Raw genomic sequence first — 27475 nt, forward strand, 5'->3', positions numbered from 1 at the left:
GCTCCATTTAGTGCCGAGAAGAAAACGAACCTTTTCAGGACTAAAACACGGTGAGTTTCTCCATCTAAAGCTTTAATAGAACCCTCTGAAAGTATTGGCCCCTTGCAGTGACGTCACATTTTCGTTCTCCCCCGTCGCCTGGGGAACAAGCGAACTTTGTTCACAGACTGAAGCCAAGTGAAGATGTCCGGCGTCTGTTGTTGTTGTCCGAAGAAAACTGCAGCTAAAAAAGCTCTGCTACCGGATTACTTGGATAATCTTAGTCAGAAAGAAGCAAAGGATAGATATCGGCGGAAATGAGAGTTTATTAGCGGTTATGATCCCAACAAAATCCCTCGAAGCGACTGGAGTGATGGTGCAGATTTGTGGGTGAGCGTTAGCGCCATGTTGGAACAGACCTTCTTTTTCCTGAAGAGGAAACACACGGAAGAACACTTACACACTACCAAAGCCACAAACCCTTCTTTGTGTAAAGACTTTTTCCAGACAAGTCCATACTTGTAAGAATCATCTTCAGGTTACACAAAACAAAATGATTGGCTGTTGCCAGTCCATCTCCGAGTCAAACAGTTACAACTCAATCACATCCACAACATGTTATATGGTAATGCTCCGAGATATCTCTCATCTTCTAGAAGTGTTCGGAATACTCGCCATAATACCTGTTCAGGTCCCATGTCCCTTTTTGTTCCTTCTGTAAAGTCATTTGTCCGTTCTTCATTTAGGTTTACCGCCATCACTGCCTGGAACCAACTACCAAGTCAGAGTCCAGAAATGTTTTGCATAGTTTTAAATCCAGTGTCAAGAATTTTTAATTTTAATTCTGAATATTGTTAGAGTTATGTCTCGTACTATGTCTTGTCTTGGACTGCATGTATTTAATACTTAAAGAATTTTTTATTTGATCAATTAGTGAATTCTTTGTCAACATTTTTCTTGAGAGCAGGGAGACGGTAATACCTTTTATCTATTTTTCTGTTTGAACAACCAAAAAGAGTGCAAAAATGAACCATATTTAAGACAGATTAAGTCTTGCTTACACGAAAGATGGTGTCTGTTTGTCCCCCAGGTGGAATTATCATGTGATGCGTGATGTCATGCCCAAGGGGTCGATTGGAACAGCAAAAAAAATTCTTTTGTTTCACTCCCGGGGGAGCCGACGCAAAGCAGTGCGGCGCGGGACAAATTTTGAAAGCTCATTGCAGGAGCGGGAGTGCACAATGCGGGAGCGGGCGGGAGCGGAAGTGCACAATGCGGGAGCGGGCGTGAGAGGTGATAAGCTGCAGTCCCGCTAACTAAAAATGCCACAGACTCTGAAGTGGGAGTGCGAGTGCGCAAAGCGAGAGCTGTCAATCATGAGCGCATGCAGCGCTCAACTTGGAATGTGTCAGCAGAATGTCAGAGTCTAAACAATAAACTTACAATAAACCTAACAATGCCACCTATAAATACACAACATGTAGATCTACATAACATTATCTGTGCCATCTCACAGCAGTTTGCTTAGCTATTTTTAATCAGGGCAAATAGCCTTATAGCCAAAACTAGTATATGATGCTTTAATTTATGGAGATCCTTTTTGTTTACGCGTGATTTCCAAATGAGGGGTATTGCAATTTTATATTAGCCTAAATGAACATCTACACCAAGTTGCAAGCATCAGGGGAAGATTATGGACGCACCAAATTTGGCTTAACGGTCATTTAATGGTGAAATGCCGTTCGCACTGTCAGCCAACTTCGGGTTGTTTCTCTGAATTCCGACAATAAACGAGACCATCCGAACACATCTGAAAACATCGTGGTTTGAACTGTGTTGGTTCAAATCAACTTGGTTCAGACCAAGTTGGTACTACAGCTTTGGGAAACGGTCGTTTTTTGGATGTTAGTTAGTTCAAACTTGCATCGTACCATATTGGTTTAATGCTAACTTGGTTGGTTGTTTGGGAAACGCACCCCTGAACGTGAGCTGTAGATATTTATGCTCAAATCCACTCAAAGTAGGGGGCGGGGCACCATCACGCTGTGTCTTTAAATTATATTAATTTCTTATAGGCCTACTTGTATTTCCTAGAATGTAAATGTGAGGAGTGACATATAAGCTATGTGCAATGTACAATATTCTTAATATCCACTGTAGATTTTGGTAAGTGTGTTGGGTATCTCTGTAAAGCCTCAGCTGCGCATGCCGCCTGGCAACGCGCACCCTCACTACGTGCGCTAGGTGAAGGATCGGTCAGTAGAGAGCTCAGCTAAGCTCAGCATGTTTAATTCCCCAAGCCAATGACAAGAACTTTCATGAGAAATAACACGAACGTCTGCATCATGCGGGATTTGCGGGCGGGAGCGGGACAAAATATGGCGGGCGGGACTGAAAATCATAATTCTTTGCGGGAGCGGGACTGAAAATTCTGTCCCGCGCAGACCTCTAGTTGCCAGTCCATCTCCGAGTCAAACAGTTACAACTCAATCACATCCACAACATGTTATATGGTAATGCTCCGAGAGATCTCTCATCTTCTAGAAGACTCTCTGGGCGCCCAAGAATCTCACTTGGGCGTCCAAGAATCTTATTCTCTCTGGGCGCTTCTAGAGACTCTCTGGGCGCTCTGTTCAGCATTGGCGCCACCAAACTCAAACATTCCTCTCTCACTTCCTGAATCGCCACTTCCATCCTCCATCTCCTGACCAGTCACAACCCAGCTGTTGCCAACTGCCTCTTCTTCTTGTAAGTGAAATGGCGGATTAGACACTACTCGGTGTATTACCGCCACCTACAGGATAATTATGTCCACTACTAGACCATCAGTCTCATATTCTGGCAAAAAGGCCAGAGGATTTTAAAAATCTAATTAGGCATGAAGTTACTTTTGGATCCTTCACTTGCAGCAGAGCAGGGAGGGTAATAGTGGTAACACCCAAGCTGGATAGGTCAGTTATCAGTGTATGCCTGTACTCACTATACATCTTGCATTCTAATAAACTGTGGAAAACTGTTTCAGGAACTTTGCAAACATCGCATAATGCATCCCTATGTTTATGAATCAGATGTAAATTTGAATTTAAGGCACAGTGCCCCAATCTGAGACGGGACAATACGACTTGCTCAGACCTATTCCCAGATATAATGCTTTGTGAGCAGACCGACGGTTGGATTGCATACAAATGCCTACCCTTTACATCCCTATCCCATTGGTATTGCCACGTTCGAATAACCCCCTCCATCAACTTACTCCTTAATTCTGTTCTCCCTGGTCTAATTGGGGCAGAAATTGAGTCTTTTTTTAAGGATTCTTTTGCAAGTTTGTCTGCCACCTCATTCCCTTCAATGCCTATATGGGCAGGAACCCATAGAAAAGATACATCACAACCCAATTTATGTAACTCATTCACACTCATCAGAATGTCCATAATTAGATCAGGCCTAGCGTTTGAAGAATGGACTCTTAAGCACTGCAGGACTGAAGAAGAGTCAGAGCATATCACTACACTGTTAGGTCTCACTTCCATTACCCACTGCAGGGCTTTTATAATGGCCACAGATTCTGCCGTGAAGACAGCAATGTTGTCACTGAGCCTGTACCCATTTTGGACATTTAGCTGTGGGATGTAAAAAGCACAGCTTACCTTCCCTGAATCTGGGTCTTTGGATCCGTCTGTGTATATTTGCAGACATGAGTTCCAGTTAAGCCGAATATACTCAGCTGCGGACTCACTACAAAATTCCACCTCATCATTGTGTTTATATTCATGCAACCTAAAATCAACTAGAAATGAGAGAAGCAGCCAAACGGGATTGAGCCCCAATAAGAGCTCTTCACTGGGACCATTTCAAGTAGATTACAGTCTTTGGCCCATTGCATACACTGCTTGATAAAAGGCTGGCTCCTTACCTGCTCAGTAGCAAATTCATAACAATCCGTAGAAATCGAGCTTGCAGGGCAGATGCTAGATTTCTCCCCGAGTCTATTCCAGTAATGAACTGAAAGCTGGATTCTTCTTATTTTTAATGGCTTCTCTCCTGTTTCAATAAGAAGAGCAGAAGTGGATGTGGAGGCAAATGCACCGCAACATATTCTAAGGGCCTTGGACTGAACGACATCTAACTTTCTCAAAGCAGATTTTGCAGCTGCTCCATAAGCCTGACACCCATAATCAAAAATTGACCTAATCATAGCCTGATAAATAGTCAAAAGGGTGCTCTTTTCTGCACCCCAAGAGAATCCTGTCAAACACCGCATAACATTTAAAACCTTGCTGGTTTTAGCTACTACTTCTGAGATATGAGTGTTCCAGTTGAGTCTGCTATCAAACCACATTCCCAGATATTTAAAACAGTCTACCCTTTCTATGGGAGTGTCATAAAGTGTTAAGGTACCATCCCATTTTTTCCTTGCACGACTAAAAACAACATATTCTGACTTGGATACAGAAATTTTGAAACCCCATTTCCCAGCCCATTTCTCTACAGATTTGAGTTCTCCTTGCATTCTATTAGTAATAAAAGATAGATTTCTTCCTCTGACCCACAGAGTAGAGGTCTGCGCGGGTCGGATTTTTCAGTCCCGCGCCCGCCCGCGCCCGCATTGTGCAGTCACACTCCCGCCCGCGCCCGCAAAGAATTATGATTTTCAGTCCCGCTCCCGCCCGCACTTGCCATATTTTGTCCCGCTCCCGTCAGCAAATCCCGCATGATGCAGACGTTCGCGTTATTTCTCAGGAAAGTTCTTGTCTTGACACAGCGTGATAGTGCCCCGCCCCCTACTTTGAGTGGATTTGAGCATAAAAATCTACAGCTCATGTTCATTATTATTAGAGACACTACATGCTGAATTCAGGAACAAGGTAAATAATAACAAACGTGAAGTTCATAACGTGTTGTTTTTAGTCGTGCAAGGAAAAAATGGGATGGTACCTTAACACTTTATGACACTCCCATAGAAAGGGTAGACTGTTTTAAATATCTGGGAATGTGGTTTGATAGCAGACTCAACTGGAACACTCATATCTCAGAAGTAGTAGCTAAAAACAGCAAGGTTTTAAATGTTATGCGGTGTTTGACAGGATTCTCTTGGGGTGCAGAAAAGAGCACCCTTTTGACTATTTATCAGGCTACGATTAGGTCAATTTTTGATTATGGGTGTCAGGCTTATGGGTGTCAGGCTTATGAAGTTCACGTTTGTTATTATTTACCTTGTTTCTGAATTCAGCATGTAGTGTCTCTAATAATAATAATAATAATAATGAGTGCTGTCAAGCGATTAAAACATTTAATCGCGAGTCACACACTTTGTATCACATAAGAAACCATTGTAATTCTCTGATCAGCATCAAAAAGTGAATGGATTTGCTTTGTACCCATGGTGTTGTTTTACTGTAAAGCAGAGTTAGCATGAGGAGTAACTCTTCTTCCACTTCACTCAGTGAAATGATTTCCTGCTTGAGTTAGTCTACAACTTTAATCAGAGAGAGTCAGGTTACACAGTGACGGTAGGCTTGACATGCTTGATTATAATATAAAGTACACTATTATATTAACTTTAGGTTGTTCGTTGATAAATATTGCATTGAATCTGATCTTTACTGTTTCATCTCACTTAACACATTTCGTACTTTTACACTTTTTCTGCCTGTTGATGCGTCGCGCTGTCCAATCAGAGGCGGTCAAATTTGCATATTACAGGAAGGATTTCTGGGATAGCATTGAGTTTACAGACGCTGTCTTCTTAAAACTGAAAAAATATTTAAAAAGAGCCAAATGAGCCAGTCTTTTGAACGGCTCTTTTCAAAGAACGGATCACAAAGATGCGGATCCCATCAAAGAGCCATAAATCCCATCTCTACTAGTTTCAAAAGCTTTTGAAAAACCTACATCATGTCACAGAGCGTTAATCTCGCGATAAAAAAAAATTAACGCCATTAAAATTGAGTCAAGTTAACGCGATAATAACGCGACATTTTTTACAGCACTAATAATAATAATAATAAAAGACAGGCGAGCACGTAATTCCAAGTGGAAATTTGGTATATTTGTTCAGCCATACAAAACATTAGGCTAACCCAGTTTACATTTGTTAAGCATTTCTAACTACCTGATTTATGGCCGTTGTATGTCAGAACCTTTTGGCACTTATCACAGCAAGCAAAGGGCAGCTGATTTCCATCCGCGTCGTACACGAGTGAGAACGACTTCCAAATGTCCGATTTCAGGACTCTTGACTTTTTAACGGTAAATGTACCTCTTTTTCAACCAGCACTTACTTTTGAAGCACTGTGAGATTCAGTAGAGGAGCTCTGCTCTTCTGCCATGATCGGAGATCTCAAACACAGAAGAGAAAAAGAATCGAGAAACGAACGAGAGTTATTTATCCTCTCCTGGATCAGAATCAGAATTCTGATGACCAGCTCATCTAAGGTGTCATTGAGGCATCATGTTAGTGGAGGCTGGGTGTGAACGGCGAGTCATTAGAGTGATCAAAGGATTTCCCGTTAGGGTGATCAATGGCAAATTTAAGATGCCATTCCTCACTCAATCTGGCAATCTGACTCTCTCAGCAAATTTAGGCATCTTAAAATGTTTTTATTAATGCCAAATAAAATATCCAGCACAAAATATATATGATAGACATAAATTAATAATTTATAAATTTTATTTCAAACACGTTTTTAGTTAGCGGGACTGCAGCTCATCACCGCTACCGCCCGCGCCGCATATGTGCACTCCCGCTCCTGCCTGCGCGCGCATATGTGCACTTCCGGTCCCGCCCGCGCCCGCAATGAGCTTTCAAAATTTGTTCCGCGCCGCACTGCTTTGCGGCGGGTCCCGCGGGACTCCCGCGGGAGTGCAGGGCTCTACCACAGAGCGCCATCATCTGCATATAATGTTCTTCCAGTCCCATGGTTTAAATCAGCAAACATATCATTAATCATGACGTTAAATAGTACCGGGCTGATCACACTGCCCTGGGGGGTGCCATTATCGACCAAGGCTGCATTTGAGATAGTTGCACCTACTCTTACCTGGATTGTGCGATCTTCTAGAAAGGTCTTGATCCACTTGAACATTCTCCCACTAACACCATAACTTGATAGCTTTAAAAGAAGGCCCTCTCTCCATAACATGTCATATGCCTTTTCAATATCTAGGAAGACAGCAATAAGAATTTCTTTATTAGCAAAGGTTTTCCTGACTTCCATGTCCAGAGCAACCGCATTTTCAATAGTACTCCTACCCTTCCTGAATCCACTTTGGTGATCTACCAGTGCCCCCTTAACTTCAAGGAAGTGGACCAATCTGTCAGTCACCATTCTCTCCATTATCTTACACAGAACAGAGGTAAGGGCTATGGGCCTGTACGAGGATGGAGAACTAGGGTCCTTACCAGGCTTTAAAATGGGGATGACGACAGCATGCTTCCACGACTTTGGTAGCTTACCTTGCCTCCAAATTTCATTCATGAGGCTAAGTAGTTCATCTAGCACAAAGTCAGAGACATGGTTAAACACTTCATTGTAGATGTTGTCCATTCCAGGGGCTGTATTCCTACCTCGAGCTATAGCTCTCTTTAGCTCTTCTAAGGAGAAGTAAACATTCACTTCACTACACAGTGACTCTTGGGGAATTGCAAACTCACCTACAGTCTGATCCCTTATTTCCCTACTCTCCTTTTCAAGGTTATCAGAACTGTGCACCCTTCTGAAGTGTTCCACTAACATATTCGCCTTTTCAGCAGAGGTCACAGCTAAGTCCGCTCCATCAGACAGAGCAGGGGGGCTGGGTTTTTTCCCAACCCCATTAATTTTCCTTATAGTGGACCACAGCAAAGACACAGGAGTATCCCGTGACTGGAGCAAAACTCCCCCCAGCTGTTTTTCTTTGCAGTTTTAATAACTTTTCTTACCAGAGCCCTACAATATTTATACTGTATTAAGTTTTCAGGTGTTGGAAATCTCCGCAGCACTCTGAAGGCTTTATTTCTTTTCTGAATAGCCTCATCACACTCCTTGTTCCACCAAGGAACCATTTTCTTCTGCAGTCCCTTACCTTTTTTGGGGATAGCGGCTGTTGCTGCTGCAGAGATAGCCCCTGTAAAAGCGTTGCTCCTCTCATCTACTGTTCCATCCCTAAGGTCAGATAGAAAGTCATCGCACAAAGTTTCAAACTTCTCCCAGTCTGCCTTCGTGAAATTAAATCTTCCTCCTACCCTATTTACTTCAGCCCTTAGCCTCAAGCCAAAGGTCCCCTTAGTTGGGAAATGATCACTGCCCATACTGTTTAAACCAAGTACTTCCCACTCACTTTTACCTCCTAATTCACCCGTAACTATCATAAGATCCAAGCAGGACATAGTTAATGAGTTTAGCTGGATCCTTGTAGGTTGTCCAGTATTTAAACACACCAAGTTAAAATCTTGCATAAGACATTCAAGAAGTGCTCCATTCCCATCTGTCTTGTTGCTTCCCCATAAAACATTATGTGCATTAAAGTCACCGGTCCATATAATAGGAGAGCGTACTTGCCTAAGTACATCCTCAAGCTCATGCCCATTTAACTGCAGACAGGGATTATAAAAGTTAAGTAATGTGACTCTTCCTGTGTCAGTCCAGATTTCCGTAACAATAAGCTCTAAATTGGAAACAATTGGCACGGTCCGGTATTCTATACCATCTTTAATAAAAGTTACACAACCACCCCCTTGTTTATCTTCTCTATCTTTACGAATAGAGACATACCCAGGCAGCACAAAATCTAAAATGGGCTTCAACCATGTCTCCTGGACACAGATAATGTGAAATACCTCGTCATTAGTGGTGATAAGTCTTTTAAATTCCTGCCCATTCCCAATTAAACTACGGGCATTCCATTGCAAGACGTTTAGGGGCATCTACCCCTCTCCTGCTGCAGCTACTTCACTACTCTGCGACATTGTGCGGTTTTCGCCACTTTTAAGAAACTGGAAAAGAGATTCGGGAGTGACGCTCATTTTCAGATATCTCCCCGCTGCGATTGAGACAAGTTTAATCACGTCTGATCTATTCTTTGGACCTAAAAACTTAGACCCTGAAACCACATCAGCAATAAATGGCAGGAAGTCAATCTTTTGAACCATAATGCTGTCATCAGGTGGAGTGTGCACAATTTGCACTCTAGGGGGTTGCGCAGGGGCGTCACTAGACCCAAGACCATACTGGGGCACAAAAGGGGCACAGGAAATGTATGCGAGCGCGCGAAGCGCGCGAGCTAAAAATTTTGCACTATATTTATATTTATATTTTTTATGTAATATATATTATATTTTATGTAATATATATTTATATATTGATATTTATATTTAGAAACGGCCTGCTTAAAACTAGTCACTAGAGCTGTAAAACTCAAAATGATTACGAGGACACTGAATCCAGGTCAATCATTTAATAATAACAGTATGAATATTTGCAACATTTGTGATAATAGCAATGTAATACTTATACTGTTGGTAATATTGTAAAAGAACATATTAACATACAATACAACACCGCCGAGTTTTTAAACTCAACCAAGAGTACTTAATGGCCAACAGTATTCACACTTGATACCTTTTAAATCACCAAACATATCTTTGTAAGCACACGCATTTTCAGCATTGAACATCTCTAAACACAATCCAAAAGCCTCTAAAAGCACCACTGTGTGTGTGTGTGTGTGTGTGTGTGTGTGTGTTACAAAAATGACAGTGGAATTACTGTCTACTAACCTGTAAACAGTTGAAAAACACGGAGAGATGGTTTCCCCTGCTCTGAATTTCATTGCATCTGAGGGCTGCTGGAGTCTGCGGTCCCCATAGCAACCAAGATGTTACTCATGTCACGCGCACACTTTTTTCACATTGCTTAGTGTGCGCGAGGCCAGCCAAAACTACCAATGTAAAAGCATTGTAGATGGTCTTCTTCGCGCATCGGTTAGCCTACCCCACGTTATGAATTAATTAAATTGCAGCTATTCCCAAGTTTAAAATTCAGAGCGTTTCGTCACTGGATTTTTTTTACTGGGGCACTACAGATCTATACTGGGGCACGTGCCCCAGTAAAATACCCCTGGCGACGCCGATGGGGTTGCGGGGACATTTGAGGATATTGCTTATCATTTTGCTGAATATTTACTCGTCTCAAAGCCTCTGCATACAACACTCGCTGGTTAGTCCTAACTCTCTGCACTTCCACCGCTTTCACGTACTGACGACACCCCTTGTATGCTGCACTGTGTTCTTCCCCGCAATTTGGACAACAAAGAGAAGCCTGCGGTTCACATTCCCCATAACTATGATCCGCACCACACCTGCCACACTTCCTTCTCCCTCTGCATACAGCCGCAACATGTCCATACCTCTGACAATTAAAACATCGGAGAGGAGGTCTGATATAAGGTTTCACTTGAAAGCTCAGGTATCCAAGTTGTACTCGGCGTGGGATCGTTTGCGAATTAAATGTCAATACCACTGTTTGACTATCCACTTTTACACTATTCCTCGTTACTTGAATTCGCTTTGCTTCAACAACCACTTCGCTGTTTATCTCCTGCATAATTTCGTTATTTGATATTCCCAAAGGAACTCCATATATTACCCCCTTTGCCTTTGTGCGTGTCCCGGGTACATAAACCTCCACATCAAACTTCTTTAATGACTTTAGCGCAAGCGCTTTTTCTTGCTGACATTTGGAATTACATTCCACAAGAATCCTGCCATTGGTGAGGGATATTGCATGTTGGAAGCTACCAATTTCTTCACCTAATAGCTCAGCCAATTTAATGGGATTTATTCCCCTGCCCCCATTGCCACTCAGCTTCACAATTACATTAAATTCTCCAACTCTCCTCTCTTTCAAACGCCGAGACTCTCCTTCACTCCCCGTACTTAGAGATTTACTTCTTTCTTTCCGTTTCCTATGATTAACTACCTGAAATTATTCACCCCCACTATCCATACTATCTGAAAACCCCATATCATCCCCTAAATTATCGAAAACATAATATTATCTTAAGATGTTCTCCTGACACGTCGTTACATAGAAAAACAAATATCCTCCTGAGTGGGCTCCTGCCCAAATCCTCGTCAAGGCCCTCTGCTTCCTGCCATCAATGGAGCACTTGCATGTGACGTCACAGCCGATCCAGATTGTGACAGACGCCATCTTGTCGGTCAAACGCCATATTTCCGCCTTCTACTTCTGGTTCTACTTCTGCTTTTACTTCTACCTTTTCTTCTGGAAAACCCTACTATATACAATTCTACTACAACGGCTGCGGCTACAAGCTCTCCCTACCTGTGCACGTTTATGTTTTTTGTGTGTATTTTTGCGTGTTGTTCGTCTGTACCGGACTTCAATATCCACTACAACTGTATGGACTTACTGGACATTGGTTTCCAGCAGAAAATGACGGTTTGTAGCGATTTCCATCGCATGCACAACATTCCGGACAAGATAGCGAGACCAGCGGGGTCTCCGTGGATTGTTATCAGAAGCAAAGCGAAGGAGGCGGCACCGGGAGCGGAAGCAAAAGTGAGGCTGCAGAGCCGGCCTGTTGACTAAGCTCAGAAAACAGCCACTCAAACCTCCACTGCTAAGCCTCTACCTCTCCAACGCCAGATCCATGGTAAACAACACGGACGATTTGGAATTACAGCTGGAATTACCTTATTCTATTCTATAATCGGCTGGTCAGTGCTATACTCAATACTTAAGTGACTTACCCGTCCAATGAGGATTCTTGTTTACAAGATGCCACATCTGAGTCGCTGACAAATCCTGAATTTCTGTAAAGATAACTATCCAGAGATTTATAAGCACGCAGTGCTTCACCACTGAATAGCGAGAGAAAGTTGATGAGGTACACGTCCGGGTATTCTGCTGGCAGTTCAAAATCCGGTCGTGAAAACTCCGTCTGGTAAGCCATAAGGGTCACTAATCTGTAGATCGTTTATTTTAGACATATATCTAGTTATCTGTTCATTAGAAAAATGAGCCATGTAGTCCGTCGGTTGAAATTGATCCATTCTGTACACGAGTGCAGCAGTATTCAGCGGTGTTTTTTACCGACAAGATGGCGGCTGTATACTTTCCGGTCACGTGACTGCAAGATCTCTATTGCTTCCAATCCGTGTAAAAGCTCGAAGCACCACTATCCGGGTCATAAGACTACTGCTTAAAAGGTCACTGATGTCACTGTTTGCGCCGCCTAACGACATCACGTGACGTCCACCCACTTTTGCTAACTCCACCCAATGTGTCCACCCACTTCCAGCCAGCACGGTTCAGTGCGGTTGTAGTCGAAATGCAACCCTAACAGTCCCGCTCAGCTCGACTCAGCACGGCACGGCTCAGCCCAACTCAGCCGCGTTGGTAGTGGAAAAGTGGCATTAGCTTAAAAAATAGGGACACAACCAGTGTTAGCAGAGTGTGGTGGTGGCTGTCAATACCATACTGCGTGTCGCAGAAAAGGTACGATTTTAGCATGTTCAAGCACTCAGAATTACAACCACATTAATAATGTTTTAAGAAATCAAACCATTTGTATATACGTCAAAATTTCAGCGAGATAAGAGTATAAACATTTAAGCACCTCAATGGTCTTACCTCAGTTTACCTCAGTGTACCGCAAATTCTGTGGAAAAGCTTGTCTGTGGTAAGATGGCCGCCCTGTGCGGACGTTCCGGAATACGCGGTGAGGATAGTCTTCTATGTAAATCTATGGTGAGGAATCTAGTCTTCTATGTAAATCTATGGGTGTGTGTGTGTTCTCCCAGAGCAGGAAGTGAAAGTCTGCAGCTCCATTTAGTGCCGAGGAGAAAACGATCCTTTTCAGGACTAAAACCCGGTGAGTTTCTCCATCTAAAGCTTTAATAGTATTAAAAAATTTCAGTATTACTCTGAAAGTATTGGCTCCTGAGTGCCGCCCGGCTGGGCTGTGACTGGCCAGGAGATGGAGGATGGTAGTGACGGCACAGGATTCAACAGAGCGAGAAATTATTATTATTATTATTATTATTATTATTATTATTATCGGAATAAAAAGAGGAAAAAATCTGAGCGTGAGGATTCTAGACCTGATTCAATAAGAAGGTATGAAGGGGAACAGTATAAAATGTTTGTTAAACTGGTCATACTTCCTTCTTTTTTTGCTTGGCCCAGACTCTGTCTCCTCACTCACTGTAGCTTTAGGTACTAAAAATCGATCCATTTTGTCTCTGGCAAAGGCTAGCTGAAGTTCGCTAAATGTCCGCAATAGTAACTTATTCTGGTTTATTTTTCCTCACGTTGCGCCCCCCCCGGAAGAACTCTGGCGCCCCCTAGGGGAGGCGCACCCCACACTTTGAAAAGCCCTGCACTAAAGCTAATAGGAAACTCACTAGAGGTGTAATCACTGGAATCCCAGCTAATGTGACTACAGATGCACTAAAAGGAAGTGTTAAGAATGTAAAAGTGAGTGAAATTAAACGACTTAGGACAAAGAGGAACGGTGAACTTTGTGACAGCCTCTCTGTAATGATCGCATTTGATGAGGAGAAGTTGCCGGATAAGGTGTGTGGTGGGTACATGTGCTATGAGCTTAAATTGTACATCCCGCCACCACTCCGTTGTTACAAGTGCCAAAGATTTGGTCACACAGCAGCTGTATGCAAAGCTAAGTTGAGATGTAGTAAATGTGGTGAAGAGCACGAGTATGGCGATTGTGATAAGGATTACAGACGGTGTTGTAACTGTGGAGGTGAGCACAGCGGCTTATCAGGGCTGCGAGTTTAGTAAACGAGCCAAAGAAGTTCAGAAAGTCAGCTACCCAAGGGATTAGTTACTCAGAAGCAGTGAATATAGTCCCTAGAGCAGGGGTGGGCAATTATTTTTTCCATGGGGCCACACGAGAAACAGAAAATCTTGTGGAGGGCCCAAGGGGTCCTAGGAACAGCCCAAGGGGTCCTAGGAACAGCCCAAGGGGTCGATTGGAACAGCAAGAACAATTCTTTTGTTTCTGCTTTACACTGAACACATTTTAGGTTTGAGATCAAAAGATGAATATGAGCCGATAGATCAGAATTTCAACTTCATCTCCTGATCTTTACATCAAGTAAACAACAACAGAACATGACACCTTTGGAGGCAGACCACCCAGTGGTCAAGTGAGCAAAAGTATTGGGACAGATAGTCTTAAGTAAATGAGAAAAACAGAAGAATTGCCCTTGCTGTTCCAGCGCTTTCAGAGGGGTCTGTATAAACACATGATGACATGAGATTAAAACTAATCACAATGGAGGCAGATTGATCATCTGACACCAAATAACAAGGCATTTAATGTCACTTTTCATAAATGTTCCTCAGTTTTGAATTGCTGGGCTTTATCAGGCTTTGTTTTATTTTTATACAGAAATCTTGTGTTACTTTCTGCTTATTAGATTAAGATTGTTGAAGAGGTTCTGTGTTAATTCAAACTGGATATACAGTCACCCATATCCACTCCATATTATATTAGCATGTACCAGTGGTTGCGTTAGACTTTTTCATTGTCCGTCATTTTGACGGACAGGGTCGTAAAAATTCCGTCATTGTCCATCATTATCTGTCATTTTATTTAAACTTTTAAATGACAATGTATATAGGCTATAAATGCTATATATTTAATAACTTGCGTTTTCATGGACTCATTTTCATTTAAAAATTAATTCACAGAACAAGCTTGTATTATTTAATCATTTATTTATGTATTTATGATGCAAAAAGATGAACAGAGATCCTGACGTTCGGTCACTTGTGAACCCATTTTCCCTCCGCTAAAAACATTGCGGCTGTTGTGCCTTAACGGGCATCTGAACAATGTTATTTTACAACGTAGCAAGACAATTGCAGTTAAAATATGAACAGTCCACTACAACGATTTAAGTGACAATCTAATCTGACCTGTTTGCGTGAGCTCAAACTTTCCTTCTGGCCCGCATGGATTTAAATTGGGAGCTCGCTTGTGCATAATCAATGTCGTCAACGGAGACTGCTGCCGAGGCAATTGTCATTAAATTTTGCGTCTTTTCCTCGGACAGACGACTTCTCATTGACGTTTTAATTTTATTCTGAAGGCTGAACCCGCGCTCTGCTGCGACACTGGAGACTGGAATAACCAGCGCCACTTCAGCCAAAGTTCTGAAGTCGGGAAACATTTCTCCCAGGGAAGTGATCAGAAGCCGGCAAGAGCCTCTGAAAGTTGGATTTCCCGACCCTGCTAGTACTCTCTTCATAGGGAGGAAATCCTGCAGCATGCGCTCTTTCTGCACCCCGCGGAGCCTGGAACCTGACACGGAAGGTCTTAAATAAAACGAAGTTATGTTTAAATGTTAGTTTGTCTACCCGTGCTCTCATTAAAATGATAGTTTAGCAGATATTCGAGCAGTGATGTTCCTAAGCTTACTGGGGAAGAATACAATAAATCGACATTTGTTTCATTTTAAAAACAAGAAAACAACTAGCCTAAATGCGCGCTATTGCATTAAGACGTACAGGCAGGGAAACGACACAAACAACCCAATGCATCTCTTTTTTTTAATAGCAAAAATGACGTGTCTTCTGCAGAGAAGGGAAACATTAATCCATCTCACTGTGCTAGTGGTTAGAAAAGTGAGAGCGCGGTGAGGAGGAATGGGGGAACAGCCTTGCGCAGTGGCTGCAGTGTATACATGAGCAGCCGATGCACTGAACATCAAGACTGCCGCAACGTCGGCTCAGATTGAAAGTGACTGCAGTGAAGACTATGTATACTGTATGTAAGAAAACTCTGCCACAACTTGCCAATAATTTCAACTGTGTGTTTCATTATGTTTTATTATTGTTATTATTAGGCTATTATTGTTATTGGTAATGGTAACGGTAAACATTCGTCAACATGACCGACGGCCTTCAGATTTTTCCGTCATAGCTAAAAAAAAATCCGTCAATGACGGACAATTGTCGGTTAACGCGACCTATGGCATGTACACTTCCCTTAATTTGTGTCTGTAATAATATCTGTGTTGTAGAATGATGGAGGGAAAGAGATCAGACTCACCAGAACCCAGCTGTGTGTCCATGAAGAGTGACCGGTCAATGAACCCCCCATATAACTTCAGAGACAGAGATAGTCCTGCTGATCTGAGGTCAGTATAGTGAGGAGGTTTCTTGTTCTTTTCTCACCAACAAAATTCAGAATGTACACATTTTCCCTCAATTTAGTTTTCATAGTCCTGCTGCTGTTCAGTCCAACACCGCTTGTCCAATTAGTGGACTGGATCTCACTGTTAAATAAACACCAATAGATATTGTGCATTATTGAGCTTTAGTCACGTCTGCACCTGCCAGCACTCAAAACTCCACTTCCCATGATTCACAGTGGTCTTCAAACATGGCCGCCATGGACTACAGCACCCAGCACACACCTCACTGCTCAGTCACCAGGTTACTGATTTCATTCTCCTGTTCACGATTACCACAGTGCACTATTTCAGCAGATCAGTGCAAAGGAAACGCTCAGTGTGTCATTCCTGACCTTACCAAGCCTTGTATTTAGTTTTTCTGATATTCTGGGTTTATTTATTCTTGCCTAGACTTCTCTAATTATCACCTGACCTCTGCCTGTTTACCTGAATAAAATCCTTTCTTCACCTAAAGATCCATCTGCCGTATGGTGACCAGATTAATTGATTGATTGGTTGCTTTATTCTGAACAGTAAAGAAGATATAAAAAACAAACAAAAAAAAACAAAATAAAAAAATGCAATCATCAATACATCGTCATAAACAAACAGAATAGCGTAGCCACAAGGCAGTAACATAATGTTCGGAAAGGATTAGGAAGAAGTAAATAACTTATCAAATCCTAACCCTCTATACCACCGCTAATCAAACATCACTTTCCACCATAATAAACTATATATACAAAAGAAAACAAAATCAACAAAAAAAGAAAACGTACCAAGACATACCAACATGGTATAATATCGACCAAATCATGTATACAGATACTTATGTTATACATATATACACATACAATACATATATACAGATACTTATGTATATATACACACATACCTATAACTATACACATCCATATGTACACAGACACCCATATCATAATTATGCATATTATGCTTATTATATACAATTATGCATATATATATAACACAAAAATACTCACATTTTATACTATATATATATATATATATATATATATATATATATATATCTCCGTATGTACCCATACCCACATACTGCATATACACTTATATTATCAATAGAATGTTATTGTAATTCCTCCTCCCTATACCTCATAAAGATCTGTTCCTTATACCTTTTTTTGAACTGGTTTATACTGTAGTTGTACATTTCATGAGCTCCATATTCAAACTGTTCCATAGCTTTAATCCACAAATAGAAATACTGAACATTTTTAACGTTGTCCTAGCACTGCGAATTTTAAATTTCAATTTCCCCCTAAAATTATAGCCCCCCCCATCCGAGAACATTGTTTGGATATTCCTTGGTACTTTATAATTCCTTACTTTGTACATTACTAAGGCAGTTTTATATTCTATAATATCCCTGAATTTTAAACATTTTGAATTTAAGAATAGTGAATTAGTATGATCTCGGTAACCAGCACTATGAATTATTCTTATAGCTCTTTTTTGAAGTATAGTTATTGCATTGTTACGACCACTAGGCTCAAGTGACCATAACATAAAAGGGAGTCCACACAGTTGTTCCAATTTTAGCAATATTTTCATTAAATAATAATAATAAAAAGAAGAAAAATGAGAAAGAACAAAGGAAAACCTGGGCTGGGCAGGCCTTCTCCCAGTGAAGGCCTGAACAGCACACAGCCAAACAACCAAACCAAAATGCCAGCAAAGCACACCCTCCAACCTGACAGCCATAGGCTGTATTTGAACTGTTCCGCCTGTTTGGCCAAAGTGACAAGATACCAAACAGCTCCTCCTAAAGGTCGGGAGGGGGAGAGAGAACAAGTTCAAGATTAATATATCAAAAAGGTGGAGTAAGCACTCTCAGCATGACCAAGCTGGGCGTGACATCACTCCCCCCCAAAAGACAGAGACCCATCTTTGGGACTCTGTTCACTCTAACAAATCTATTATCCATAACCAAAATCCCCAAAAAACCCAGTACACCCAATACCTTTTTTTTTTATAGATACCCCACCTACACCACAACAAATCACCTCCCTCCACCCAAATTCCCTGCCCCAAACTGCATTCCATCCAGCAAATCCCGGCGCCTGGATAGCAAGAGAGGAAACACAAGTTACGACACAGAATCAGAGGCCAGAGAAGAGACAAAACATCCCACTAATAGTCATCAGGAGCCCGAGACAATGCATTGGCCATAATATTTTCAGACCCCTTAATGTGCCTAATAGATAAATTGTAGGGCTGCAGAAAAAGAGCCCAACACATTAAACGCTGGTTAGTGTTCTGCAGAGACGAAAGAAAAGTCAAAGGGTTGTGGTCGGAAAAGACCACCACAGGGTGCACCCCACCACCAACGTAAACATCAAAATGTTGGAGTGCCCAAATAAGGGCCAGGGCCTCCTTCTCAATAATAGAATAGTTAAATTGGTGACAATTAAATTTCCGGGAGAAAAAACAAACTGGTTGGTCTATACCATCCTCATCCTTTTGGAGGAGAACAGCTCCTGCACCTACCTGACTAGCGTCTACCTGCAGCTGGAACGGTTCCTCCAGCTTAGGAGCAGACAGGACAGGTGCAGTGGTCAAAAGAGCCTTAGCATTTTCAAATGCTTTCTCACACTCAGGAGTCCAAAGAAATTTAGCTGAACTCTTTAACAAATTCGTCAGAGGGGCGACAACAGATGAAAAATTGCGGCAAAAGTTTCTATAGTACCCAATCATACCCAAAAAACGCATTAATTCCTTTTTAGTCACAGGACGTGGAAAATTATCAATGGCCAGGACTTTAGCTCTTATAGGCCGCACTTCACCCTGACCAACTACTCTGCCAAGATAGACTACTGTAGCCTGAGCAAACTCACACTTTGCTAAGTTTACAGTAAGATTGGCAGCAGCAAACCTTTCAAACAATAAACGAACACGTGCAAGATGATCTTCCCACGTGTCCGAATAACAAACCACATCAAGATACACAGCGCACCCCTCCAGTCCCGCAACGACTCGATTCATGAGCCGTTGGAAAGTGGAGGGGGCGTTGCGCAAACCATACGCGTGTAGGAAAATAATCCGTTGGGTGTAACAAAGGCAGAAATCTCCTGTGCCCTAGAAGTCAGAGGTACCTGATAGTAACCTTTAAGCAAATCAAATTTGCTAACAAACCGAGCTGCACCAACCTGATCAATACAATCCCCTATGCGAGGCAATGGATACGAGTCTGGTTTTGTGACCATGTTCACCTTGCGGTAATCTGTACAAAACCTGTATGTGTGGTCAGGTTTTTTGACTAACAAACACGGTGAAGACCAACTTGAACATGATGGTACAGCAAGACCATTATCAATAAGATACTGGACACTATCATCCAAGCTCCTGCGCTTTTCAGAACTAACACGGTAAAACCTCTGACGGACAGGCTCTGCATCACCAACTTCTATGTCATGCTCAATCCATGACGTACAGGTTGGAATGTCTGAAAACAAACATAAAAACTCCAAAATTAAACTTTTTAACTGTTCTCTCTGCTGCAAGTCCATCTGACTCAGAAGTCCATCTAACTGGGCCAACATCTCGGAATTATTCAAATGAGCATGTAACATGGCATCATCAGGGCCCCTCATCTCTTCCCCCACCACAGGAGAATTAGGCAATGTAGATGCCAACAAACCAAGAGACACCTCAGGTTTAGCATCAGAATGTACTGATGTATAGTATGGCTTCAGTAAATTCACGTGGCATAATTGTGTTGCACGCCTACGATCTGGCGTAGCAACCACGTAATTCGTGTCAGACACCTGACGAACAACACTATAAGGCCCCGAAAACTTTGCAGCAAAAGGAGAACCAGGAACAGGCAACAATGCCAAAACCTGATTTCCCGTGTTGAAAGTACGAGCTTCAGTCTTACGGTCATAATTTTTCTTCATTTTTAACTGAGCTTCAGTTAAATTCTCGTTTGCCATCTTACAAGCCAGAAGTAGCCTGCGTCGGAAACCATACACATAATCAGACAAAGTTTGTGGTGGTTCAGATGAATCTAATTCACTGGACAAGACTGACAAAGGAGTGCGAACTTTATGACCAAACACTAGTTCATTTGGACTAAACCCAGTGCTTTCCTGCACAACCGCTCTAGCTGCCAAAAGTAACCATGGCAGACCATCTTCCCACTCCCGGCCCATCTCTATACAATATGTACGCAACAGAGACTTAAAGGTGGCATGGAAACGTTCCAAGGCCCCTTGACTCTGTGCGTGATAAGCACTACTAAAGTTATGTTGTATCTGGAGCTCTTTTAAAGCAGCAGCAAATGTCTTTGATGTAAAATTTGAACCTCGATCACTCTGAATGATCTTAGGGAGGCCAAATGTTGAAATAAACTGAGACAGGCACTTTATAACAGACCTTGTAGTAATTGTCCTCAAAGCATATACAGTAGGGTAGCGAGTAGCCTGACACATAATAGTAAACAGATAAATACATCCAGTCTTAGACTTGGGCAAAGGTCCTACACAGTCAATAATCAAATATTCAAACGGATTACCAACGGATGGAATAGATTTCAGAGGTGCAGGTTTAATGACACTTGGTTTGCCAGCAACCTGACAAACATGACAAGCTCGAACAAACCGTGCAACATCTTTCTTTATCCGTGGCCAATAAAAATATTGTAACAACTGATTGTAGGTTTTTCTCACCCCAAAATGACCCGCTGTTTCACCGTGAGCTGTTTTTAACGCAACCTCACGAAACTTTTCAGGCATCACCACCTGCAAAACCTGCTCTCTCACAACAGCATCTGCAGTAGGTGACCACCTTCTTAGCAATAAACCATCACTGATAAAGTAACTGTGGTCCAAATCATTATTTTGTTCACACAAATCAAAATACTTTTGTAAGCTCTCATCATTCTTTTGAGCTTCCACAATGTCAGAACGAGACAAAGGTGCTGGTAATTTGGGAACAAATATTTGAGTAGACATGTTCTTAGATGCATCAAACAGCTTAGAATTTTGCGCACGGGCCATAGCGCGCGTCACAGCACAAGCAGTGAAAACATCTGGAAAATGTTTTTGACAAACATCAGACTCATCTAGTGGAGAAGCTTTATTCCCAACCACTGGTGATGGAGAAACCTGATCAGGAAAAACACAATCACGGGCCAAATTATTCCCAATAATCACATCAATTCCTTCAATGGGCAACGAGGGACGAACAGCTATGGCTACCTCACCATTCACAAAATCAGAGGACAATTGAATTTTGTGCAAAGGCACTGGGAATGACTGTAGACCAATTCCTCGAATCAATACAAAATTTCCCGTGTCAGATTGAGAAGAGAAGGACAAAACAGATTGGGAAATGAAACTTTCTGATGCGCCTGTATCACGCAAAATTTTCACTGGAACGCGACGGGAGTCTCCAAGCAAAGACACAAACCCATCCGTAACAAACGGCGCATAATCCGCTAAACTAGAAATCACCAATTCAGATGTATCACCTTTTAGAGTTACATTATCAGTTGACGCTGTACACTGGGTACGATCCAACAAATTCACTGCAGTCTTTTTAAAGTTGCTCTTTGAACATGCAGGCTTAATAGACGAGGTACAGAGGCCAACTTTGCCTCCCTCGCTTTTCACCTTATCATGCCCCAATAATACTGGACAATTTGATTTCCAGTGGTTTTGACCAAAGCAATAATTGCAATCCTTTTTAGGATTAAATCCGGGCGGCTTACCCTGCATCATTACATTAGTGTTGGAATTAACAGAAGTGTCCACTCTAACCCCGCTAGGGCAACGAGTGTACGAACGCAAACTAGACAGACGAGATGGAATCTTGTGCGTGAGAGAAAAATTATCACCAAGAACCGCAGCCTCTGCTGGCGTTTTCACCTTATGTTCGTTAATATAAGTGGCTATACGATCAGGCAAACCGTTTTTAAACTGTTCCAATATCATAAGATTGCACAACGTATCAAAACTCTCCACATTTTCTGCTGTAAGCCAGCGCTGAAAAAAAGTAGTTAAATCCCTTGCCCATTCAGCATATACTTGTTTGTCCAATTTTTTCCAAGAACGAAAACGCTGTCTATAGGCCTCTGGAATTAACTCATAACATTTCAACACCGCCGCTTTAACGCGCTGATAAACTTTTCTATCAGCGGTGGGTAGAGCCACAAATGCTTGTTGGCCACGACCAATTAACGAGGTCTGCAACAATAATGTTTTCTCCTCATCGCGCCAATGCTGTTCAGCCGCAATGTTCTCAAACAAGGAGAAAAACACGTCAGGATCACGCTCATTAAATTTAGGCAGGAACTTGATCATGCTGGCCAAACCAGGTTGCGAAGTAGACGGACTGCCGAGTCTGCCCTCAGCAGTTAACTGCAATCGAGTGTGCTCAAATTCACGGTCCTGTTCTAATTGTTTAAGCCACTCAAGTTCCAATAAACGTTGTTTTTCTTTTTCCTGAACTTCCAATCTCCTACAAGCCATTTCTTTATCGAGCCTCCTTTGCACTAACTCGTCATCCAATTTCATCTGCTGCAGTTTTAGCTCATGTTGAAATTTCAAAAGCTCAATTTGCTGTTCATATGACAACGATGTTACCATCGGCATATATGAAGCTGGTTTACCAAACACATTCTTCTCAATCAATCTCATTCGAACAAGATTCAACAGTTCATCCTTCAATGCTGCCTTTGGCAATACTACATCAAGTTTATAATAATCAACCACACTAAACAACTGATCCTTAGTGAGGGTAACCAACAAGGCCTCAGAGGGAGCTTCAAAAAATGCTTCCAAGGTACTCATTTTTACCGTCAACAATAAACAAATCACCAATTAACAAATCGCCACTGGCCAATGGCAAATCCAAACAATTACAAATAGACACTGGGGTGTGCCACTAATCTAACCATGCAACTGGCTAAACAAAGTAATCCAAAAGTATCCACGTATCCAAAAGTAACAAACTACTCCACAAATCCAAAATAATTGGGCAAAGTGTAATGCAACTCACGTAAACAGGACAACACCGGAGTTTCCCCCTAAACATTTATCCCCCTACTAAACTAACCTGTCTTCACACTAAGTCTAAGAACAAGGATCATTTACTCACCATTACCATTGGATCCGTACTGTCCCGACCAAAGTCAATTCAGCCGGTTTTCCAAGGCGGTGCCCTCGCCCAGACTTCAGTGACACAGTAGCTTAAACCCCACGCAAACGCGTTCTAACTGGGGAAAATGCCAACTCCACTCTATGCCCTCCCGTAACGCACGCCCAAACACACTTACCGACTCTACTCTTAATCAAACAAAACAAATGGTTGGTCAAACAACTTCCGCAAAAAACTTCAAAAGAGTTAACAATCACAATGTAAATCAATCACAACGTAACCAATCGCTTTACAACCAATGCGAACCCCCCCAACAAACCACATGGCATAATAGCTTACCGCACTTCGTTTAAACAAACCAAGTGATTAATCCAAACTCCACTATCAAACATTTGGAACGAGCCCCCATATGTTACGACCACTAGGCTCAAGTGACCATAACATAAAAGGGAGTCCACACAGTTGTTCCAATTTTAGCAATATTTTAATTAAATAATAATAATAAAAAGAAGAAAAATGAGAAAGAACAAAGGAAAACCTGGGCTGGGCAGGCCTTCTCCCAGTGAAGGCCTGAACAGCACACAGCCAAACAACCAAACCAAAATGCCAGCAAAGCACACCCTCCAACCTTCTTCTTCTTCTTCTTCTTTATGTTTATTGGCAGTTGGCATCCAACATGGTGCATTACCGCCACCAACTGTTATGGGTGTGGAGCATCAATGGGGATTTCAACGCTTAGTCCTACTTTATGTGTGAAAAAAAAATAAAAAATTGAAATTAAATTCTCTCGAATAACCTAGTAGCCTTTAGGAATGTCATAATATGTATCCATGCTAATGGTTTAACTGTGGAAAAGGAAAGTAAATCTTCTATTGTTAATGTTGTGTATCCTAATGCTTTGACCCTTTCTAGTAGGAGTTCTCTTTCTGTATTGTAAGCTTGACACTAGCAAAACATGTTCCACTGTTTCTATTTGGTTGCATGATGCACATTGACCAGTATTATGTTTTCCTACTACATAGAGACCATGGTTAAGGCCGGTGTGTCCTATTCTTAACCTTGTAATTATTGTTTCCCCCCTTCTGTTCCAGTTACCCTGCCTTTTTGAAGGGACTACCTGCTGAATCTTGTGAAGAAATCTCCCCTTTGTATTTGTATGCCATTGTTTTTGCCATAACTTGCTTACTTTAGTTTTGATTATGGTTTTAACTTCGTTTTTACTTAATGGCACACCTAAATCACCCAAACTCAATTGAAGGGCTTTTTTGGCCAGAGAGTCCACTACTTCATTGCCATGTATTTCTACATGTGCTGGAACCCAAATGAAACTTACAGCTATATCCCTATGATTTAAACTGTATAAACTCTGATAAATTTCATATATTAAGTCAAGCCTGCAAGAAGACTGAAAATTTAGAATACTGACCAAAGCTGCCATGGAATCTGAACATATAACAAAACTGTTTGGCTTAGAATCTTCTATCCAGACCAGTGCAAATAAAATAGCTAACAGCTCCACAGAATAAACTGCCAGGTTGTCTGATGTTCTACGCTTAAGTGATGTTTCAAACTCCGGTATGTATACTGCTGCTCCTGTCTTTCCTGTGTCTGGATCTTTTGAACCATCAGTGTATACTTGAACCATTCCATTATATTTAGTGCTTAGGTACTGTTGCACCATAGCATTCATCCCACCATATTCGTTACCATGCTTTGACAGCTTAGCAATTTCAAAATCTACTGTAGGCATGGGGAATAACCAAGGAGGAGTAGCTGGTAATGCTACTGTGCAGCTCAGAGATATTTTTGTCAAGCCCAACTTCTCAGCTTCACCATCTCCTATCCATCCAAAACTATTATATTGCTTGTGCCCATGTTCCCAACACTTTTCTAGGACTGCTTTAGTTGGGTGATCCTGTCTGTGTCCCTGCAATGTGGCCCAGTAAGTCATGTTTAGCTGTAATCGTCACAGTGAAAGTGGCATTTCACCAACCTCTACCTGCAGTGCTGGAACTGGTGAAGTCTTAAAAGCCCCACAACATAAACGTAAAGCCTGTGCCTGAATAACATCCAGTTTCTGCAAATGGGATTTTGCAGCTGACCCATATGTAATACATGCATAATCTAGGGCTGACCTAATTAAAGCAGTATAGATGTGCTTAAGAGACCTCATACTTGCACCCCAGCTACTTCCTATGAGACATCTCATAATATTTACTGCCTTTTTGCACTTGGTTATGACCTTCTGGATATGTTCTCCATATGTTAATTTATAGTCCATCCACACACCTAGAAATCTAATACATAAGACTTGCTTAATTGGCTGCCCATAAAGAGTAATCTGAACATTAGGGTTAACTTGCTTTTTGGAGAAACACATTACTTGGGTTTTATCAACAGAGAAACGAAAACCCCATTTGTTACCCCACTCTTCCACATTATTGACAGCTACTTGTAGTTTCTTTTGCACAAATGCTGCATTACGGCCTCTGACCCATAGCGCCCCATCGTCTGCATATAATGACCTACCAAGACTAGCATCAACTCCAGAAAAAACATCATTAATCATAATGTTAAAAAGAATAGGACTACATACACTGCCTTGGGGAGTTCCATTTTCTATGGAGTAAGTATTAGAATGAGATGCCCCAACCCTTACTTCTATACTCCTGTCCCTTAAAAAATCCATCACCCAGTTATACATTCTCCCACCTATGCCCAAGGAATCTAACTTGATGAGAAGACCCTCTTTCCACAGCATATCATATGCCTTCTCCACATCAAAAAATACTGCATTCACTTGCTCCTTGTTGGTCTGAGCCTTCCTGATCTCATTTTCTAGACGTACAACTGGGTCCATGGTGGTCCTTCCTTTCCTAAATCCACTCTGATGGCAAGTAAACAAATTTCTGCTTTCCACCACATATGTTAGTCTGTCTGTAACCATACGTTCCATAATTTTGCACATATTTGATGTTAAGGCAATGGGTCTATAGCTAGTTGCCTCACACTTATCTTTACCAGGTTTTCCAATAGGTATAATAACGGAGTGCTTCCAAGCCAGTGGTAGGGTCCCTGATTCCCATACCCTATTATATAGTTTTAAAATTATTTCCTGAGCTTCAGGGGTTAAACACTCCACCATCTTATAGCATATTTCATCCTTACCAGGGGATGTTGCTCTAACCCCAGCCAAGGCTCTTTTCAGCTCAAATAAGGAAAAAGGAACATCCAATGCTCCATTACCATCATTCTTTTTATCAAATATGTTAGGGTGATCTCTTAACATTTCATTTCTAGCTGCTCTTGCTTCTGGGGTCAAATTCTCAGAGCTATGAACTCTTACAAATGTTTTAGCTAATGCTTCAGCCTTGTCTTCATTGCTGATCATGACTTCATCCTTATACCTTATAGCTGGCAGTGTGAACTCCCTTCTAATCCCACCCATCTTCCTTATCATACTCCACACATCATTAATTTGAATATCCCTTCCTATTTTACTACAGAAATGTTGCCACTGTTGTCGCTTGGCTTGTCTAACTACTCTCCTAACAACTGCTTGGGCCTTCTTGTATGCCACTAAGTCATTAAAAGAAAATGTAGCTTTAACTTTCTTAAAAGCTTTGTTCCTTTCCTGTATAGCCTTTTTGCAGTCATCTGTCCACCAAGGAACCATTTTACGCTGTCCATGGCCACTGCCCTTACCAATAATCTGTAATGCAGTAGAATGCATAACTTCTGTTATTATTCCATTAAAATCATCCACGCTATCACAATTATCTGTGTTTACTCCTTTCAACTTAACACTACTGAGCATACTGTATGCTGTCCAGTTAGCATTCTTTAATTTCCATCTAGGGGAGCCTACCTCCTCCAGTCGAACATGCCCCACTCCAATTTCACACATAATTGGATAGTGGTCACTACCTATAGTGGTATCTCCAAACACTTCCCATTTAGTGACACTGGCTATTGGTTCAGATACCAAAGTAAGGTCATTTGGGGATTCCAATCCTCTTGCCACATCTACTCTAGTTCCCCTTCCATCATTCACACACACCAAGCCCCTATCCTCTAGGAATTCCTCGACCATATTACCATTGTGATCTGTGTGTGTACTACCCCAAAGTGTGCTGTGCGCATTAAAATCCC

General features: G+C 41.8%; 1 long non-coding RNA gene across 1 annotated transcript; it reads left to right on the forward strand.

Moving 5' to 3' along the window:
• Window positions 1-27099, forward strand: LOC132887205 (uncharacterized). Its single transcript, XR_009654792.1, has 3 exons — window positions 1-50; window positions 16034-16150; window positions 24415-27099. It is a non-coding gene; the product is annotated as an uncharacterized LOC132887205 (long non-coding RNA).
• The last annotated feature ends 376 nt before the right edge of the window (window positions 27100-27475 follow it).

Source organism: Neoarius graeffei, chromosome 5, assembly GCF_027579695.1.
Source record: "Neoarius graeffei isolate fNeoGra1 chromosome 5, fNeoGra1.pri, whole genome shotgun sequence".
NCBI classification, from domain to species: Eukaryota; Metazoa; Chordata; class Actinopteri; order Siluriformes; family Ariidae; genus Neoarius; species Neoarius graeffei.